The sequence below is a fragment of the Pygoscelis adeliae genome, unplaced genomic scaffold (assembly GCF_000699105.1).
Source record: "Pygoscelis adeliae isolate BGI_AS28 unplaced genomic scaffold, ASM69910v1 Scaffold67, whole genome shotgun sequence".
NCBI lineage: Eukaryota > Metazoa > Chordata > Aves > Sphenisciformes > Spheniscidae > Pygoscelis > Pygoscelis adeliae.
Genome location: NW_008825271.1, coordinates 4,285,654 through 4,300,885, shown reverse-complemented (window position 1 = coordinate 4,300,885; position 15,232 = coordinate 4,285,654).

Genomic DNA, 15,232 nt, shown 5'->3' with positions numbered 1-15,232 from the left:
TGTATTACTAATCATGTGCTACACTGATTTGGCAAGAATCTCTTTTTGTAGGAAGGCTTTCCTCCAGTTCAAAGTTGTACATATTTGATCATTTGTTCAGTAACAGTGTTTCATAATTTATATATTGTTTCTATATGTATGTCCTTGCAAACAATTAAGTGAAGTATATATTCTGCATATCTTTTTTTTTTAATTGATACTTACACTTTTCATAGTCTACAGTCTTTTCCACTCTCCTTGTCCAAGTGATATTTCATTCAGCCTCTTTAACTAAGAGTGTGTCTGGCTGTTTGCCCATGGAGATTTTGCATACAGGAGAGTATGGCCTTAGCTTACCATGAAATCATCTCTCCTTTGCATTTTTTTAAAGCAGAAAAAGTCTGTGGCTTGTAATGGAGAATACTGCAAGAAAGCTTTGTTAGTATGATAAATGTTTCTTTAAAACCATAAACAATCCTGCTGTGTTTTTAAGTTTGGATTTGACTAAGTTTGTGGAACTCATGAGAGTTAATATAATGATAAAAATAGCTGGTATTCTGAAAGGTAACAACAGTTCTGAGGATATTGTCTTCATGACTGTGTCCTGTCAATGAATATTATGAAAGAGAACATTATGCATTTAATACTTTAGTTAGAAACAGGGAAGTAACAAAAAAGATTCATAGCAGGCAATTTTAATTTCAGGTGAAACATATCGTAGGGAGTAAAGATGTATTGAAAGTTTTGCTGAGAAGACACTAGAAAAGTAGAAGAAACAAAATATAGCAGTAACACCAATGTAAAATTTATGCAAGTCTGTCTTTGTGTTTTAAACGACACTATAGGATGCTGGGGCGGGGGGGGAGTTTGTTCATCTTTATTAACTATGTCACTGTGAGTGGGACTTCAATCTGCTGTCCATAGATAGGCAAAAAAAATCCCACAGTGATAATTACTTCGATATTCTTAAAAATATTAATTTATGTTGCAGATACTTATTCTATGAAACTGTGGCTTGTTAGTCACTGGCTCTATCTGCATGCACCCTGGGATCAATAGTACATTAAGGAAACTGACATGAGGAGGGGAAAAATTCATAAATAATGAATAGCAGGCTTCACTGGTGGCGGTTCATTTCTACCAAGAATAATACAAATTCTAGTGAAGTACCCTTGTACTTCCTAACCCTATTAGACTCGAAACCATTATCCCAAATACTGATGCCTTCCTTTAGTCTGTTTCTTGTTAAGAAATATATCTGTGTAATCCGTAACTACATGCTGCCGAAGGAAAAAGCTGGCATTTCTATCTATCAGAAATACAGGTACAGTAAGAATATTTATATTAGAACCGATCTGCAGTCTACTGAGAGACCAGGATTTGAAGTAGGGGGATGTGGGAGTTGCTTTTAACAACATTTTCTTAGCTTTATAAACAATAGATGCTTGTGAAAAGAGATTTTTGTGGTATGCAGGACATGTGAAATGTTGAGCATTAGAGCATGATCCTTGCACTTTAAATCTGTGTATTAATTTTTTTCATTAGCTCTCTCTGCTTCCACATCCTGCACATTGCTGGCAAGCATGCATCAGCAATAAGACTTTCTTCACTAGTGTGTCTGACATACCTGAAATGTGGCTGGTCAGAGCTATAGCTGCTTTTTTTGGAAGTTGGTTCCTTTCAAGCCATTTAAGTAATTTCACCTGATACTACTTTAAATTTTCTATATGATGTGCTCTTTCGATGAATAGCCGTGTAGAATCAGCACAGGAAGAGCAAAGTCCTTGGCAATACCAGCTCAATTGCATCTGCAGATGAGGATTTAAAATTCTATGCAGCAGACAGTACCTCCAGCAGGCGAGTAAAAGGTTACTGCATTATTCTGCTTGTTTGCATCTGTAGTCTTTATCTACCGAAGGGTTTTTTTTATCGTTCAATTTGTTGTGCATGCTTGTATATAGATACTACTGGAAATTGATTTAATAGAAACATGACTATCAAAAGGGCAGAGCAAGGTGAAGGGAGAGGCTCAGTTCAGCTTTAAACCGAGGAAACGGAGGGGGAAAGAGAGAAAGAGTAAAGAGGAGGGGAGAGAGAGCAGGAGAGAAATTAAGCTTTCAATGCAGTGTAAAAACGAGAAGGTTTTTTGCGACTATATTCATTTCAGCTGCTTTCACATCACTTGCATTTTTCTTAACCTTTTGCTAAAGAGGATGCTATTGAACAAGCACTGATAGCTCTATAAATGTGACAATTATTTCAAGTCAGATTATCCCGTAATCAGGTTAAGCCGTTGTGTTAATGTGAGACCTTCTACTTTCAGAAATAGTATTGCATACCATCTTAAACCAATTAAAATAAGCTTTTTACAATATTACTTGCATTTTTTTTCTACGGAAAGGAAAAAGTAGTATATAGTTATTGCATTAGTATCTCTTGCAAATGAGAAAACACTTCCAGCAGTAAGTTACTTGCGTGTGTTAGAGAGGTATTCAGTATATTTTGAGCAGAGTATATTTCTTTTTAAAGGTTAGAAGACCTGTTTATGTCTGACTGCTCATTTGAAGTAGTTTTGCCTTTTTTGTTTTTCTCGGAGCGAAGGGCTCCTCGAAGACTTTATTAAAACTGCTTATACGATCTGCCTCTAACTTGCTTTGAGAGTTGGTTGTGGTACCTTTGGACATTCTACTATAAATTCTCTCACGCTTGTTTCCTCCCAGGTTTAAATTTCTGTTGGCTTTTCCTAGTGTTGTTCTCATTCACGTAGCTTTGTAGCAGCCCTTTTTATTTTGGGATTTGGTAAACCTGGGTAGCATTTTTTTCATGCATTCTGACTTTTCAGGAAGACTTGCTGTTGTTGTTGTTGTTTTCCCCCCTCCCAGACGCTGCAAATAATCAGTTTTGGAGTGCAGCAGTCAGACAGGTCTTGTCATTCTCCTGTGTAATTGGAAGGTCCTTTCCAAGCATAGGCGTTACAAAAGGTTGGCAGCTCTGCATGTGTGCAATAACCTGCTCTGTGCTGTGGCTGTGAGGAGTGGAGGCCCTCGCCGGCGCGGAGGATGCTGTGGGCGAGCAGAGGATGCTGTGGTTGAGCGCATGGGGCTGCGTGGGGTGGGGCTCTCGGCTGTTGGCTGCTGGCGTAGCCTCCTCTGGCCGGGGCCCAGGCTGGATGGGCTGCACTGCTGGGGAGGGTAGAACAGACTTGAAACAAGAGCTACAGAAGGAATAGTCAGCAAGCAGTCTGGAGAGATTGCCGTCCCTGAATTTACACCTCTGTTAGACAGCTGTCTGTCTCTTCAAAACAGCTTACTTTGCAAAGAGGAGTAGAGGGAAAAACGTACACGTTTTTTAAATGCGAGGTATTACTTGCTGATGAGACTGGCTGATGTTTTTTTGAGAAACAGGTTTTTTTTTTCCTTTCTGTTTAGCAGTCTTAATTTCAGCCAGGGAGCTGCAGAATGAGGCAGCTGGCCAATATTGAGTGTTTATGGGACAGTACCGGTCCTAATTTCTTTAAGAATAAACACATCTGATGAGCAAGTCAATGTGTGGCTGTGGCTGCAGCATTATTTCTTCTTTAATGAAGAGGCTGGGCTGTTCGACCTGCTGCTCCAATCTTCTATCTTGCAGTCATACATCAGAGCAGTTGCAGAGACTATCCATTGAATGTCTCAATCAGCCGAAGAAGGTAACTATATTTAAATTTTAACTATACCATTAAAAGGATGCTGTATAATTTGGTCTTACATGATAAAAAGACAAATTTCAGATGTTCTTAGCAGTTTTGTTGACCTTGCAGTAGCTATCCAATATCATTTTGCCATTATCAGGTTGTGTAGCAATAGAAATGTGCTGCAGTAATTGATTTTGTAATAGGATCAGGTGATTTACCGGCTGCACTGACAACCACTTGCTTGCTTGTTCTGAAATGTGGAGCACTCTAATGGATGTTTTGATTGCAGCCTTGAGTTGCTCTGAAACTGCTAGATACTCAAAGATGTAACATCTCATTTGCCCGAATAAAAACTTCTCTAGCTGTATTCTCCAATAACATTGGAAATTAATTGAATTTTTTAAATACCGACTCTTCAGATTCTGGATTCTTTGTAAAATCCTTTCTGTGTAGAACTGGAAATTGTCTTAGTAAGCTTTATGCATGTCAACTTGTCCCCTTTCCTGACAGCCACTTAAAACACATTAATGCATGTGCTTTATGCATTTCCTGAGAATTTGGTCCGTGCTAAACATAGTCCAAGTCTGTGTCTAGAGGAAAGTATCCAACAATTCTTTATGGATTGCTATTAAATGTCGTATTTTTCTGTTAATATATTATGCTTTGGAAGCAGAAATCTGGCTCTAATTAGAAAACAAACTAAACAGAACTACACAAAACCCATTCCGTATCAGAATATGGATTTTACTGTAGAAAAAGTCATTAGGAGCTGTGATCCAGTGAATGAACTTGGGGAGCTTAATTGGGTCTACCTTTTGGACCAAGCTGTCTTAGGCTGATAAAATTGAAATGTGTTGTTAAACTCTTAGAGCTTTTAAGATACATAGTGCACCATTCATCTCCCGGTTAATTGGAGGGTAGTATCAGCACAGAGTATGTTACAGTGGTTATTTATAGTTTATACCTAATTCTTTCAACTTTCAAAAAAGTCTTAGTTTTTATCCATTATTGTGCAAGAATAAACATGCCCTTTTGAGTGCTTGTTCACTGTTATGTGCTGTATCGTATAAGAATGAAAACTTAAAAAAAACCCCCACCAACCCGTTGAGTTATTAAAAATAGCTTTTAATTGTTGTTGTGCCTCTTTTGGAGTAAAAACTGATGGGGAAAAAATTGCATCAGGAAGTAGAAGAGTCTCGCATGGACCTTGAAGTAAGAAACAGTCAAAAGATAACTTGAGTATGCTGAAGTTTAGAGGATGACGCTCACTTTGGCCTGAGGACGTCAGTATGCTGTGTACAATAGGTGATTAAATAACTAATAGCTAAGATCAAATACGTAACAATTTCTGAAGTGATCATACATACAGTGATTTAAGTGGCCCAAAGTAAATCAAGGTGGCTGGATTTGAAATTGTTGAACCTAATCATGATTAAACTAAACTAAAAAGATCTTTCAGCCAGTTCTCACTTGCTAAAGATCAGTGAGCAAGAAACATTTGATTTAAACCAATAGATTTTAATTTTGTTTTCCATTTATGTCTCAGAGAAGGTAACTAAAAGAAAATTGATTCTCACTCATATACTTTGTTACACCTTTTTCCTAAAGAGGAGAATGTACTACTATTTCCATGTTTTTTTCATGTAGTGAATTGCTTGACATTCAGATTCTTCTCAGCTGTTTGGTTTGGGTTTGTTGGTGGGGTGGGTTTTTTTGGTGGTGGTTTTTTTTTTTTTGGACATTGTGAAATGAGCATGAGTCCCTCTGCAGAAATAGGTTTCTATCTCAGCAATTTATACATGTGAAAAGAAACCCAAATTCCCATTCTCCAGCATACAAAACGTTTTTTCAGTCTGAAAGAACTGGTCATTGTGTTGGAGTAGCAGAATGAGCCCAAGTGTGGTTTTTGAACCTGAAGAGGAGTAGTGTTCAAAGGTGGTGATGGTGGTAGGGGGTAGCACTTCACTGAGCTCGGGTTGCAGGATTTACTTAGTGATTATTGAGTTCAGTGATTTGACTTTAGAAAAGGTGTGTGGGGATGCAACAACCTCGCAGTGATTCAACTGTTTACTTTGAATTGCCTTAACAGGCAATAGGAAATGCAACTCTTAGCTTGAGAGAGGGGATAATTAAAAATCACTTCCATTTAAAGGAGTTAACTTGATGAGAAAAATAACCTTAAATAGTTTGCTTTTACTTTGTTTTTATTTTTATACATCTTTCTCAAGGTTAGTTTATACTACATGGGAATTTTGCCACCATAATGTTGTATGTTATTAAAGTATTTGTGAGAAGGTTGATGTGATCTGCTCTATTTTGTGATTCTAAACACAATGATAAAGAGCTAATGAATTATGTTCTGAAGTTCAAGAGGAAAAATCTTTGTAAATCACTGAGGAAAATAGTTGGAAAGAATTGCATTTTTCAGAGAAAATGGAAAGTAGGCTCTTTTTGTAAAATAGTAGTGTTTTGTGTGCAAAACTGCACTGCAAAACATACAACTCCATGAAACTGTAGCTAGGGCAGGGAAGAGAAAAGGGCCTTTCTGTTGAGAGTGATATGCTACTGAAATGGTAGTAAATACTGATAATATGTGCTGCGGGAGTACTTTTGTGCTAATGGAGCAGGAGGAGTAATGGAACTAATTGAATAGTAGTAGCAGAATCATTGAAATTGGATTTAGCTGTCTGAAAGTTCAGCTGGAGACTTGTCAAAGCACCTCCAGTGCGTGTTGGTGACCCTTGGGTAATGCGGTCTGAGGTGCCCCTGCCCCACCACCCTGCCCCTGGCCACCCGTGGTGCACCCCAGTGTCGGCTCCAAACTCCCACCGCTCAGTCGCATCCGGGGCAGATGGGGCAGCTAGTCCTTATGTACCGCGTGTCACTTTAGGTCCTGGCACCTCACTGGTGCTCTAATTGACAAAAGCTAGCACTTTGCCAGATTTAAAACGAGAGTTTCTGTCTTATTATTCAGCCAGAAGATATTTGTAGTGGTAGCTGCTACAATAGCCCTGAAAAGGACTTGTTTTCTAAAGAAATTGTCATGAGAATGAAACTTTGAGTGTATGAAACATTAGGCTAAACATTATAGTAAAAACCTATATTAAAGTCGCAAAGAAACTGGCTTTATCTTAAATGGTATGGTCACTGTTGAAAATTAACCTTGGTAATTAGGCCTCAACATTTGCCAAAATTGATTTAATTGTGCAGGCCATTTAGTGGGATGATTTTGTAGACTTAAAATGTTGCATGTTTGAAGTGTCTCCCAATGTGTCAGCAAAAGGAATCTTCCAACAAATTAAATACCTTTTTTTTTTAAAAGGCATGTGAGAGAATTATATTGATTTTTATAAAAATCAATGCTGCTAATATACTTTTTACCTGCTTTAACAAAACTCTTAGAGGTGTTTCCCAGAGAAATACTGAAAATAATGATGTTTCCTGGAAGGACTTTAATTTTTAACCAGTCTAGTTTAATTTGATTTTGCTGAAATGTGATAGTACTAGGTTTTTGTGTGCATGTGCTGTTTTGCATAACCGTACTGGCTTCTAGGGAAACTGGAAGTGTTACCAGGTTGTGAATGCTTGTTACCAATAGGAGAAACCCCTATTGTTTCTGTTTACTGATCTCTTTGCAAAAATTAAGTGAAAAAATCGCTGTGTATCGCTTTTGAAATATTTCATTCCTTTGAGAAGTTCTAATATTTTCTCTATATTCTGGAAATGGAGCACAGACCTTCATTCCCTTCTGACTTAGCATTACAGTGATATGGATAACTTGAGCTGGACATGGAAAACATATGTTGTAATGGCGTCATCAGTTGAAAAAATGTTATAATGGTATCATCAGTCTCCACTGAAAGTAGAAGCAGGTCAGCCTCCCCAGCTGGTCTGTGGCAGGGCAAGTGGGGTCTCGGCTTTCACTTGGGCAGCGCTTGCTCTGAGCAGCAGATGGTTTCAGGGAGAGTGGCTGAGCAGGGGAGCAGTTCTGGGGGTCAGGCCGTTACCTGGGTGCTCGCTGTCTGCACCATACTTGGGGGTGTTTTGAGTTGGGGTGAGAAGGGGCGAGTTTAGAAAATGAGTGAAATTTTGCATGACTGTGGGAGCAACGTAGCTAGGTTAAGAGTAAGTTATTTCTAGTGACCTTAACTCCTCTAATAGGGTTGGGATATCGGCAATGAGCAAAGTCTGTTTCTAATGCAGAACTGTAGAGTGAAACTCTCTCCCATAGTCTACAGTGAGTGCTTTGCTGTTTGTGAATGCCTGTGTAGCTAAAGACAAAAGATAACAATCTTCTAAACTGGTTTTCTCACTCTCCCTGACCTTCCAGTTCAGTTGAGGGCTTCTGTACCTGATTACTTAATGAGGAATTGACCAGATTGATTAATAGCTTCCCCCCCTCTTCCTGGTGATTTCAGTAGGAACAAATGCTAGTTCACCGGCGACTGCAGGTCATTTTAGGGCCTCATCTAAAGCTAACTTGAATTAAATCCAGAGTAAAATAACTTGACTATGAAAATGGATGCATGGTGTATCTTGCACCTCAAAATTTGGCAGACACGCTAATTTTATAAGAATGTAGATGACTGTATTCTTATATGTTTAGCCCTCATCTCAAACTGGAAAAGTACCAGTAGTGGAGAAGAAGAAATATTAAAAAAAAAAAAAAAAAAATCCTGCATGAAATTGGAGGAGGACTTGAGGAAGCTAAAGATGGGATACTAAGGGGCAAAGCAATAAGTTATAAGGAACTAGAAAGAGGCGGGGATTTTATTGAAGGGCGGAAAATCTTGCTGTAAGCCACTGTTCTTATTATCTGTGTATGTATGAATCTTGCACAGCTGCTGAATCACAGTTTTGTTTTTGCTTTTGCAGATAACATGCGGGGTGTGTGTGTGTGTATTTATACACACACACACACACACACACACACACGAGTTTTATAGTGGGGATGTGTGTTTTCTTGTTTGTTTCCAGCTGCCCTCCAAATTGGTGTCATTAGAAACTTATCATGGGATCTGAAAGTCGGGCTTCATTCTCTCGGAAATAAAATTTGTGATCATAATTCTGCATTTTAGATAACAGTCCTAATGTATCTAAAAGGAACCTGGTAACTCCCACATGGCTAAATTTAGCTCTGCTAAGAATAATGTTTAAAGAAAAAGAAAAATCAAAGCCTTCTTTTGGTAGAATGAAGAGAAAATAATAAATCTAGATATATCCAATTAAAAAAGCACAATTATGCCTTTTTAGGTCAAGACCTTTAGTAAATTTAAGGTTAATTCTTCTTGTAAATGGATTTTCATGTTTAAATGCTATGTTGTACAGATGCTGAAGACTAAAAGTTCCTAACTTCTTTTTCCTGTGGAGATACCTACTTCCCATATTTTGTGTATGGCACAACAAAACCAAGTAACATAACAATGGCATGAAGTATTTCAGCTGAGCGAGCAGATATGTATTTTTTGGAACTTCTTCAGTTGTGCCATCTTGCATCCACTTTCTGGGTTAAAAGCTTAGCGTAATTGTAAGATAACAGAAGAGAGAAGACTTTGCTGAATTCCAAAGTATGGTGGCCTCTGATTTTTATGAATGAATGTGGATTTATGGGGTGTTGTTTTGTTTGTTTTAAACTGGTCCTTCCCAGCTGTGGGCTGTTCGGTTTGCCAGCAGCTTAACAGTGGATGAGTCTTGCAGACTTACAGGGGAGAGACTGGAAGGCCATGATGCTATGCATCAGAAGGGCGGAGAGGGTAAAATGGACTGTGAATACCTCAAGCAATAAGTTTAACTTTAAATAGCAACGGACCTTTTCTTCTGAATAATCGGGGGGCAGTGAACCTTCCTTGGTGTTGTTGGAATGAGGTGGCGAGGGTGCAGAACCAAGAGGGAGGAAGCCTTCTGTGTGTGGGAGACAACAGACTACACCGAGGAACTGAGCAGGGGGAGAAAGGACAAATAGATTTTTAAGGTCAGAGGAACCATTATGATTATCTAGTCAGACCATCTGCATAGCGCAGCACAGGATTGCACCCATGCTGTAACCCTGAGTTTGAGGTTCAACTGTAACAGTATTCAGAGCAAAATCGTACCGCTCGTTCTCTTGCTGCAGACTGTTCTGTACCACAAAGCCCTAATCCGGCATTTGTTGCATTGTCATCTATTAACTTTTTAAAGATTTCTTTCTATATTAGTACTTTGATTTTCCTTGGTCTTTGACAAGCTAAAGGCAAGGACTTCTACTTCTTTTTAAACAGTAGCACATAATTTCTTTCCTGCTGTTGGCAAAACAGGAAAAACGATGACAACTCAGTGAACAGTAACATTTTGTGGTAAAATGCTATTACCACCATCAATATTGTCATTATCAGAAGAACAGCAATGTAAGAGACAGCAAAACCATTGCAATGTCCTCTTGCTCAAAGCTGAATTTAGAAAAAAAAAAAAAAGATCAATTTCAGAAATAAATGAGATTCCCCCAGAATTCCTAATTGGGACTAATTGGGAAGGTTTACCAGAACGGTAGAGTGTTTCTTCCTCTCAACAGGCTGACATCGCAAGTCTTGATTTGAGTATAATCACTCCTTACAAATTACAAATACTACAACATAGACAATCCTGTTAATAGTATTAAAGACTGTGAGATTCTGGGGTTCAAACTAAATGTCAGTTTCAATCAAACCAACTTTTCATAGACAATCGTAGTAACTCTCCCCCCAAAAAAGGTTGCTTTTTGCTCATTAAATTACACAAGACAGCAATGAGCCATGGAGAGTGAAATGTCATCATAGCGATAGAGATCTTCAGATTCTTGAGCAGTAATATCACTGGAGCAAAAATGAAACGTGTGCTTGGCTTGGCTAGTTTGAAAGCCCCTCCAAGAAACTTCTTGCCTACTGGTAGCTTAATGCTCCTGCAGTTCCTGTGAATGAATTTTCATTTTGCTAAGTAACAGACTTTACTCTTTGGGACTTTGTGCCGTGACTTAGAGCTTGTTGACTTTCAGCCTTAGTAGATGGTATTCAGGGACACGTCAAGAATAAAGCTGATGCAGTATGAACCATTCTGGTAATTTTTGCAACACATCCAGTTGCTTAAAAATATCTTACATCCTCGTAAGCTGAATGCTATACTCTGCTCACTGTTTTTGGTAAAGTGATTGCGAAGACTTTTTTTTCTTGTACATTTTTTTTTTTTAAAGCTTCTGTTCTGAAGCTTTCAAACAGTCATTTCCCCAGCACTGTTTTTATTCCAGTTTTAGTAGCATTTTATCTGTCGCCTTAATTATCTTTGCAGTTATACTGTAGTGCAAGAAAAATAGAGAAACAAACATCTTGGATATTGGTATGTTATGCTTTGTGGATAATATTAGAATTAAGTTGTAAATTTAACAACTGGCTCTGCACAGACTTCAAAAGATTTTTTTTTATTAATACATATTATTTTTCTTAATTCCATAAGAAACCTCTTTTTTCCGCTATCCTCCCTGTTGAGATGTCACTGATGATATTGTATTGATCCACTAAAAAGGTTTGCAGTGAAGCTTTTTACTTGATGTAGGCTGTCTTTTTAATTATAGCTATGCCACTATGCTGTGCAGAGCTCTGTAGTTAGGGTTGTGTCAGCACTTATGTTTTAAATCCCTCATTTTTATCAGCAACTTAATACTGACAATAAAAAATTGCTTTGAGGTAAATCATAGCAAGATCTTAGCCTTCAGGGTGAGTCAGTAAGAGTTCACTATATTAAAAACTATTCAGATGAATCTGAGTTAATGAAAGGTTACAATCTTCTCTTTTTTACACACCCCCCCCCCCCCAATACTGTTTTCAGAGTTATTTCCCTTTTTTTTAAGGCTTTTTTCTTACTTGCGATGCTGTCATTCAGCATCTAAAAAGCAGCAGATTCATTGCCCCATTCTCTGGGCATCTCTAAGGGATCTACAGTAGCTCCTGAACCTGCCTGTCTCTTTGTCTTGGTTTCCCCCCTTTCCCTTTCCCTTTCCCTTTCCCTTTCCCTTTCCCTTTCCCTTTCCCTTTCCCTTTCCCTTTCCCTTTCCCTTTCCCTTTCCCTTTCCCTTTCCCTCCGTGGCTTTGAGGAGGACCTAACAAGAATGAAGGATGACTCTCAGTTGCGTTGTTTGCTGTATGTATACTTAACAAATGTCTGATTCCACATAAGAAAGTAACGTGTGCAAAGGGGTAGGGATTATTTTCTCCTTATATTAGAAACATAAAGCTACTACTGTGAAAGAATGTTTCTAATATTGCAGACTGAGACTGTTGGAAATGGCTGTGCATTATATCCATGCTGGCTCACAATCCAGAGCACAGAGCTATTTTCTAATGATGGGAGCTTAAATGTACAGGACTTGTTTTTTCCAGAATGGTGTTAGTGCCTACCCTTTGCATGAAAGGGTAATGGCTAGAGCACTCGAGGCCTGGATCAGTTTCTTCCTCATCCTGCAAGGGTGTAAACGCACATCCCTCCCTTTTCTAGAAGAGTGCTGAGAAAGTGTTTGGGTGTGGGGGCATCTTCCAGCTCTGTTGTGGAGTGTAGGCCACTGTGTGATCAAGGGGGAAAGCAAGCAAGAAGGAATATGATTTTGCAGACTTAGTGTACTTTGCCCTGAGTTTGGGGAAGAAATGCTCAAGTACCAGAATCTGCTGCCTGCATTATTCCCAGGTCTCTCTCAAAAATTTTACAACTATGCAGAAGGAACAGAACTTAAATACAGCTTTCCCTCCCAGCTGATATCCTAATGACTGGTTAGAGTCCTCATCCCTTCTGTTATTCTGTGCTTTCTTGGTAGAATGCTGTACTGAGGAGAAGGAAATGCTGGTTTAAATCTTCCTCATCAAATTTCGCTCTGATAATGTGCATGTGTCTGTTTCTTAATTTCTCATCTGTCTAACTGAGCCTGACATACAGACCTTATGATCTTTTGACTTTTTTGTTTTGTTTTTGTTTTAGGGTCAGGTGTTAGTCTGGTCATTGGGCCCTCCTGGAATGGGAAAATGCTAGAGGAAAAAGAAACATAATCAGCACAGGCAACTGGTCATGGGTGCAACAAGTGAAAAGAAGAGGGAGGAGGTGTAGTGCTCAAAAAATTGAATTTGAAGAGTCAGAGTTGTAGCGTAGCTGTGCTTTGAACTCTGATACTGCTATAGATACAAGTCTGGATTTCACAGGAGCTTGATACCACAGTTAAGTTCAACGTAGCTGACCTTGCGGAAGTCTGTGCGGGCCCGTCTGCAGAAGGGAGACAAAATCACTCTTTCACCTTGTGGTTGTTGCTAAGATAAAGCAGTTAACTATGAAACGTACATACATACCACAGCATTGAGCAACCTAGAAAATACATATAATAAAATATACTGTGGAAACTTCCACTGAATAATGAGGGTGGAAAAATACCTCACTAAATACACCTTATTTGCATTCTGTGGGCACGTCGATAGGCTCTGAGGGCAAAAATTGATACGTGAGACTATATTGTAATGCATGTGCAGGAAGAAGTTGGACTGACAAGGCAGTGACATTCTTGATCCTTTATTTACCTTTCACTTTTTCAAAGCCTTTTTGCAGGGAAGCATACATAATACACATCACTTTATAAATGGGGAAACAGAGTCTGAAAGTAAAGAGGCTGAAGGTCCCTCTTCAGGCCCCTGGCAAATCTGAGCATGGAAACCAAGTCTCCTCAGACAGAATTAAGCTGTTTTCCCACTAGATCACACTTTCTCCACGTAGTATTTCCTTTGTGGGAAAAGCACAAAGAAAAGTTAAGTCTCAAGTGGCTGAAAGGTGGCAAAACATTTGTGTGGCTATTCCAAGTACCTTAAAGGCGATTCCTACTTGGTATAGCTGGAGAAATAAGGCACAAGGAAGATAGTGACTCACCTAGATTCTAACACCTGGAGTTGGGATAAAAATTAGATCTGATTCCTATCTTTTTAACACTTTTTAACAAAATGGTCTCTGTAGCTTCTTATTTACAGAAAGATGGATCTTATTGCTTCAGTTTCTTCTGTGCCACTTCTTCACAAGTACGTGTACAGCATCTTTGCCAACCGTTGGGGACTGTGTGCCAACTAATGCAGCTGTCACTTGATTTTTTTTTTTTTTTTCTTCTCCCCAAGCTTTTTGTCTCCATCTGCTTGCCTGGTCACTTCCATTGTTTGCTTTCCACTTCCCACTGTGCTGGCTCCTAGATGCACAGTTGTCAGTAATAGTCAGTTTGTCCCTTTGGCCCCTGCAGTCTCCCCAAAGGATGCAGATTACACCTTTCCTTCCTCCAAATGCCTGTGCCCATACTTGCAATTCAGGATGGGGAGTAGAAGAGGCTTCCTGAACATGTCATAACTTAATGTATACAAAAGCATTTTCCATCTGCTTTCCACCCACAGCCACAGCTATTTCTTACAATATCTGGAGTGACAACAAAATATTTTTCTTGAGCAGGTTTTGGTTAGGTGGCATAAATTGAGGAAGAAAGGAAACAGCTAGACAACATGGACTGAGGGATAGTACAGCAGCTGGGAAAGCAGTTCTGTAATTTATTTCTCTTAAAGCTGTAACAACCTCTAATTTTGAGTGGTAATTTACTGATGAAAGATTGGTCACTAATTCTTTTTTCTACTTAGAAAGATACCTTGCATAACACGAGCAATTCAAGATCTTACGATGTACAAATCACGTTGCTAAGTCAGTGCAGGGCATCAGAATTAGTGTGGTGTGCCAGCTGAATTGGAAACAAAACATGAATTGGCAAGCCACTTAACCTAATTCAGGTGAGTAGTGGGGATAGATTCTACCTGCTCCTCCCTCATGCCTGTTTGAGGCTCAGTTTTATTTATTTATCTATTTATTTTAAATATCGGTGTGTCTCTATGTATCTACTTGCAGCTGACCTGGTGTCAATTTTTGTTTTGCAGCTCAAGAAAGCAGCAACAAGTAGCAGTTACAATCCGATCAAGTTTTGCAAGTATTGTTGGTCTAAACTGCTCTCTCATTCCATTTTTGCAACCAAGATTTTATCTTGCTTATGTGTACATATACATTAGTAGCTTCTCCTTTAAAAATTTCTTATGATCAGATGGGAACACCGATGCCTGTATGTAGGTTAATTTTTAAGTACTTTGTGTATCTTGCTTAACATTTTGCACACCTGGCACTTTTTCCTTTAGAAGAATGAGTAGTTAACGTGTTTTCACTGTACTTCATATTTGTAGAGCTTCTAAACCCACAGAATTCTGGGGGAAAAAAAATAATACTGCATGTATGGATAATTGTCATTCTGAAGAGGCAAAAAATTGCCACTTCCCAGTTTGATCCTTATTAGAAAAGTGGAGTAATCTTTCCCAGACTGAGAAGTTCCTGGCCATTTGGTGACCATAGTTTCCATTGTGGACAAACTTGCAGAAGAGGCATCTTTCTTTAGTAAGAACATAATGGATTTTTATGTTTCATTCTCAAATTAAAGGCTTCCTCAAACCTGTTTTATACAACATTAATCCTTTCGCTATTCTATAATGCTAGTTGTTTACATGAAAATGCCACCCCCCCCCCCCCCCCCAC